The sequence below is a fragment of the Sinocyclocheilus rhinocerous genome, unplaced genomic scaffold (genome assembly GCF_001515625.1).
Source record: "Sinocyclocheilus rhinocerous isolate Xijiao unplaced genomic scaffold, SAMN03320098_v1.1 scaffold9741, whole genome shotgun sequence".
Classification (NCBI taxonomy): domain Eukaryota; kingdom Metazoa; phylum Chordata; class Actinopteri; order Cypriniformes; family Cyprinidae; genus Sinocyclocheilus; species Sinocyclocheilus rhinocerous.
The window spans coordinates 27,247-33,436 of NW_015628878.1; the positions used below are offsets into that span (position 1 = coordinate 27,247).

The 6,190-nt window shown below is 44.7% G+C and overlaps 5 non-coding genes across 5 annotated transcripts; all 5 read right to left on the reverse strand.

Annotated features, from left to right (window-relative positions):
- Positions 1-2,319: 2,319 nt before the first annotated feature.
- Positions 2,320-2,392, reverse strand: trnak-cuu (transfer RNA lysine (anticodon CUU)). Its single transcript has one exon. It is a non-coding gene; the product is annotated as a tRNA-Lys (tRNA).
- A 1,103-nt stretch (positions 2,393-3,495) lies between these two features.
- trnan-guu (transfer RNA asparagine (anticodon GUU)) lies at positions 3,496-3,569 on the reverse strand. Its single transcript has one exon. It is a non-coding gene; the product is annotated as a tRNA-Asn (tRNA).
- A 156-nt stretch (positions 3,570-3,725) lies between these two features.
- On the reverse strand, positions 3,726-3,798 carry trnak-cuu (transfer RNA lysine (anticodon CUU)). Its single transcript has one exon. It is a non-coding gene; the product is annotated as a tRNA-Lys (tRNA).
- A 1,015-nt stretch (positions 3,799-4,813) lies between these two features.
- Positions 4,814-4,887, reverse strand: trnan-guu (transfer RNA asparagine (anticodon GUU)). Its single transcript has one exon. It is a non-coding gene; the product is annotated as a tRNA-Asn (tRNA).
- A 156-nt stretch (positions 4,888-5,043) lies between these two features.
- trnak-cuu (transfer RNA lysine (anticodon CUU)) lies at positions 5,044-5,116 on the reverse strand. The gene has a single exon. It is a non-coding gene; the product is annotated as a tRNA-Lys (tRNA).
- Positions 5,117-6,190: the final 1,074 nt, after the last annotated feature.

Consider the following 6,190-nt stretch of genomic DNA (forward strand, 5'->3'; position numbering starts at 1 on the left):
TACTGTGCATTGTGTCTTTCCTATGGAAAATGTAGTGAGTTTCTCTACCCGCATTCCTTTGGGCAATAAAACCAGTGATATCAGTCTTGGTTGCCATGGAACCAGAGGCCTGTTCTGCCTTTCTGAGGTGTTAAGACGCATTTCGGGGGAAGGGTCCATAGACCCTCATATGGCTTGTTAACTGAGGGGTGTTACAGAGTATTTGTTAAATATAACTAAAAATATATATATTGTGTGTCTGATTGGTCCAGACGCTACATTACATATAGCATTTTCATTTCATAATTATTATTTTTTTTAACCTAAACATAAACATAAATCTGTCAATCAAATACAAAATGATTCGAAGTAGGCATTAATTAAAGAGAAAATATTCACCATAGACAAACTTAGAGGGGGCCTCAGGAATGAGGGTGGGGCAGAAGCAGCAGTTTCAGGAGCCGTATCGGAAGCAGCAGGAGGTGCAGCAGAAGAGTGAGTGGCAGTGGCAGTGGCAGTGGCAGACTGCTAATACAACCACCGAAGGGCATAAAATATAGTGAAATGGCATAACAGCATTTTACCAGATATGTGATGCTACATCAAATGTCATTTTCAAATTGATTACCTTATTGGTGTGGAATCCACAATTGCAGGCCATGGAGCCTCCAAAGAGGGTGGTCTGCCCACGTGCCTGCATGGGGCATTTTTCAATCTGAAAAGATAAGAATCATTGTTTACTTTACTTACTTGTCTGAACCATTGTCAGGTGACCTGCATACTACATACTATATAATGAGAGGTAACTTTGCTTTACCTTCTGGTAGAGGTCATACCACTTCCGCTGCCTTGGGGCTGGTCTGTTGCCTTCTCCAGAAGGCCAAACCCCACAGCTGGCAAAAGCCCTCAACCTGGCCATCCACTCGCCATCTCCCATGGCCTTGTGGCTCTTTGGCTTAGTGCTCATCTACACATAAAATGGAAAAAACATGGATTTCATTCATAATTCTTGTTTAAAATAAATAAATAAATGTAATGTTAGGTTAGCATTAGTGATTGTTAAAAAGAGACACTCGAATACATGACCAATTAAGGGTGGGCAATAAGACCAAAATCTAACTTCAGGATTTGAGAAATTTCACAATATTTTTCAAAATTATTTCACAACAACTACGTATCTCAATATAGTTATTTTTGTTATTTGATTTTTATTTAAATGAGAACAAAGAAGTAAATTACAAACAATAGGACTAATACATTAATAACAAATACAGTAGTAATAATAAAAATACAACAATGTAATAAGAAATACTAGAGAAATTGCATAAAGTGTAAAATTAAAACACTGCATAGTCTTCACTGTCTCAGATATGAACTGTTCCTTTTTAAAGCAGTGAGTGTTTTTTTCTTTTTTTTCTTTGTTTTACATTAATGACAGACAGCGAGTAAATTAGGCTGCCGCACTGAATGCACGAACCCAATATACTGATACACATCCGGGTTTCACCCAACTGATTTATTTATGTCTATTTATTTTATTCATTTATTTAACACGTAAACTACAGTTGGGCATTTTGACGTAATTGTGTGTGTATTTGACCATTCAAGTGCAATAAACCGCCACAGAAAACGGAATTCGCGATCACATACTGTCTGTGCGCCTCTGCTATGTTCTTATTCCCTGCATACTGTGCTTAAAAACTTTATTTGACATCAAGCATATTCCGCTCTTTATTTGTATTCATTAATACATGTTCATTCTTACATTATGTGTCAATAACTGTAAGTAGTAATAATACATACAGCGAAATAAACTATTTAGCAAAATCCCTAACGATAGGCACGTCAAGAAATCATCGTCAAGATATAAGCCGTCATATCGCCCACCACAACAACCAATTAAGTACATGGTTAACTGAAACAAAGAAAAAATATTACTTACATTGCTCGATGATAAGAAAAATGATTACTTACATTGCTCGATGATAATATTGCGCGTTCGTCAGAATAGACTCCTTCACCAGTGTCGTCATCCAATCTCACAGAGCAGCGATTGGCTCTCAAATCTCACAATGGAGAGCGAGCTCAGCAATTGGCTCTCAAATCTCACAATGGAGAGCGAGCTCAGCGATTGGCTCTCGTCCAATCTCACAATGACAGCCGATCCTGATCCAGCAGGCGCCACAGAGACCGGTGGTGTAACCTCCTCTGCGGTGACAAAAAAATCAACGCTGTGCATGCCACACAGATTAGACACAACACGTAACCTGCATCAGCAAACTGAGGTCAAGAGACTCACAGACTGAGACCTGTTGGGAAGGGCGAGAGAGCCAAAAGGTATGCCCAACGTCGGGCTCGAACCCACCACCCTGAGATTAAGAGTCTCATGCTCTACCGACTGAGCTAGCTGGGCGGCTGCGATGGATTGCTCCGGGCTGGTTGTGGTTTTCATAAGTGCCCAAATTACATGCGCGAAACGGAGCCTCACTTTTCGCACAGGCTTGAGAAAACCTCTTGTGGGTAAAGTTAGGGTTAAGCCTAGCGGTAGGCTTAGAGCAGGGGCATCCAAACTTAGTCCTGGAGGGTCCTTGTCCTGCCGAGCTTAGCTCCAAGCCCAATGAAACACACCTGAAGCAGCTAATCAAGGTCTCACCAGGCAGACTAGAAACTTCCAGGCAGGTCTGTTGGAGCTGGCTGGAGCGAAACTCTACAGGACAGTGGCCTTCCAGGACACAGTTTGAACACCCCTGGCTTAGAGTGTCCTTTGTTTGTTTTAGCCATGCCTGTTGCTGGGGAACACAGTTTGAACACGCAGAGCAGGCCGATAACATGCACAATCAAAACCCGGAGATAAAGTTCAGTTTCAATCTGTCGCAAGAGTGAACGGTCACTGAAGGCAAACTTTCCTAATTTCCAAAGGTAAAAAGTGAGCCATACAGCAAAAATTGGAGGACCCAACCTCCAACCGGAAACTGAAAATACAAAGATGCTAGTACATATAGGAGTGCGCCAAATCGATTGACCTCTTGTCCAAAAGCCTGAAAGGCTACAAGTTCCAGGCATGGAGTTCTGTCCCACAGTGTGAATACAGTTTGCAAATTCCGACAGTATATGATTCGAAAGTTATTTTCGTGGCATTTTGTGGTGCTCCTAGAAGGAGTTTTGAGCAGGACCTCCCTGGAACACAGGCCTCCACCACCCGGAACAAAACATGAGCACTCCGTGTACACGCCACAGCAAACTTGAGCTGACACGAACCTTCACTTACCACCCTTTGTCTTCTTTTACCACAAGGCAACTGAAAAAACTGTAAACGCTCAAAAGGTGCTACGAATGCTGCTCCACGCATGCGTTAGCGGTCACTTGTGCTAACCACCCTTTGTCCACAAGGCAACTGAAAAAACTGTAAACGCTCAAAAGGTGCTACGAATGCTGCTCCACGCGCTCCACGCCGGTCACTTGTGCTAAATTCTGCGCTTGCGGACACATGGCAGAATGGCAGCGAAAAGCTTCCTTCGTCCCTGGGTGGGCTCGAACCACCAACCTTTCGGTTAACAGCCGAACGCGCTAGCCGATTGCGCCACAGAGACCGGCGGCGTAACCTCCTATGGTTTGCGGTGACAAAAAATCAACGCTGTGCGTGCCACACAGATTAGACACAACACGTGTCCTGCGTCAGCAAACTGAGGTCAAGAGACTCATTGGAGACAGAGACCCGTTGGGAAGGGCGAGAGAGCCAAAAGGGACGCCCAACGTGGGGCTCGAACCCACGACCCTGAGATTAAGAGTCTCATGCTCTACCGACTGAGCTAGCCGGGCGGCTGTGACAGACTGTTGCGGGCTGGTCGTGCTTTTCATAAGTGCCCAAATGTCACACGCGAAACAGATCCTCACTTTTGGCACAGGCTTGAGAAAACCTCTTGCGGGTAAATTCTAGCGGTAGGCTTAGAGCAGGGGCGTCCAAACTAAGTCCTGGAGGGTCCTTGTCCTGCCGAGTTAGCTCCAAGCCCAATGAAACACACCTGAAGCAGCTAATCAAGGTCTCACCAGGCAGACTAGAAACTTCCAGTCAGGTCTGTTGGAGCTGGCTGGAGCGAAACTCTGCAGGACACTGGCCCTCCAGGACAGAGTTTGGACACCCCTGGCTTAGAGTGTTCTTTGTTTGTTTTAGCCATGCCTGTTGCTGGGGAACACAGTTTGAACAAGCAGAGCAGGCCGATAACATGCACAATCAAAACCCGGAGTTAAAGTTCCGTTTCAATCTGTCGCAAGAGAGAGCGGTCACTGAAGGCAAACTTTCCTAATTTCCAAAGGTAAAAAGTGAGCCATACAGCAAAAATTGGAGGACCCAACCTCCAACCGGAAACTGAAAATACAAAGATGCTAGTACATATAGGAGTGCGCCAAATCGATTGACCTCTTGTCCAAAAGCCTGAAAGGCTACAAGTTCAGGCAACTCCACAAACGTTCCAGGCATGGAGTTCTGTCCCACAGTGTGAATACAGTTTGCAAATTCCGACAGTATATGATTCGAAAGTTATTTTCGTGGCATTTTGTGGTGCTCCTAGAAGGAGTTTTGAGCAGGACCTCCCTGGAACACAGGCCTCCACCACCCGGAACAAAACATGAGCACTCCGTGTACACGCCACAGCAAACTTGAGCTGACACGAACCTTCACTTACCACCCTTTGTCTTCTTTTACCACAAGGCAACTGAAAAAACTGTAAACGCTCAAAAGGTGCTACGAATGCTGCTCCACGCATGCGTTAGCGGTCACTTGTGCTAAATTCTGCGCTTGCGGACACATGGCAGAATGGCAGCGAAAAGCTTCCTTCGTCCCTGGGTGGGCTCGAGCCACCAACCTTTCGGTTAACAGCCGAACGCGCTAGCCGATTGCGCCACAGAGACCGGCGGCGTAACCTCCTATGGTTTGCGGTGACAAAAAATCAACGCTGTGCGTGCCACACAGATTAGACACAACACGTGTCCTGCGTCAGCAAACTGAGGTCAAGAGACTCATTGGAGACAGAGACCCGTTGGGAAGGGCGAGAGAGCCAAAAGGGACGCCCAACGTGGGGCTCGAACCCACGACCCTGAGATTAAGAGTCTCATGCTCTACCGACTGAGCTAGCCGGGCGGCTGCGACAGACTGCTGCGGGCTGGTCGCGCTTTTCATAAGTGCCCAAATGTCACACGCGAAACAGATCCTCACTTTTGGCACAGGCTTGAGAAAACCTCTTGCGGGTAAAGTCTAGCGGTAGGCTTAGAGCAGGGGCGTCCAAACTAAGTCCTGGAGGGTCCTTGTCCTGCCGAGCTTAGCTCCAAGCCCAATGAAACACACCTGAAGCAGCTAATCAAGGTCTCACCAGGCAGACTAGAAACTTCCAGTCAGGTCTGTTGGAGCTGGCTGGAGCGAAACTCTACAGGACAGTGGCCTTCCAGGACACAGTTTGAACACCCCTGGCTTAGAGTGTCCTTTGTTTGTTTTAGCCATGCCTGTTGCTGGGGAACACAGTTTGAACAAGCAGAGCAGGCCGATAACATGCACAATCAAAACCCGGAGTTAAAGTTCCGTTTCAATCTGTCGCAAGAGAGAGCGGAAGGCAAACTTTCCTAATTTCCAAAGGTAAAAAGTGAGCCATACAACAGCAAAAATTGGAGGACCCAACCTCCAACCGGAAACTGAAAATACAAAGATGCTAGTACATATAGGAGTGCGCTAAATCGATTGATCTCTTGTCCAAAAGCCTGAAAGGCTACAAGTTCAGGCAACTCCACAAACCAAAAAGAAAAGTAAAGAAAGATTTTTAAATAAGGAATGGGAAGAAGAAATGAAAAATGTGTCTGAAGGAAAGATGGATGTGATGAAAATAGTGTTTTTAGAAGAAGAATTTAGGAAAATAGAGGAGGAAAAGTGCACGGGAGCTAAAATAAGAAGCAGGGCAAAAAATACAGCAGAGGGAGAAAGAAGTACGAAATTCTTTTATGAGTTGGAGAAAACAAGAAAACAAGCAGAACTGATCAAAAGTATATTAAAAGATGGGAAAGTTGTGAAGGAAAAACAATGTATTTTGAATGAAGTGAAGGATTTTTATACTACTTTATTTAAAAAAATGATATAAATGTGAAAGATGAATAGTTTTTATTGAATCAAATTCAAATGCAAGTAAATGAAGAAGATAAGAGAATGTGTGATAAGGATATAAATGAA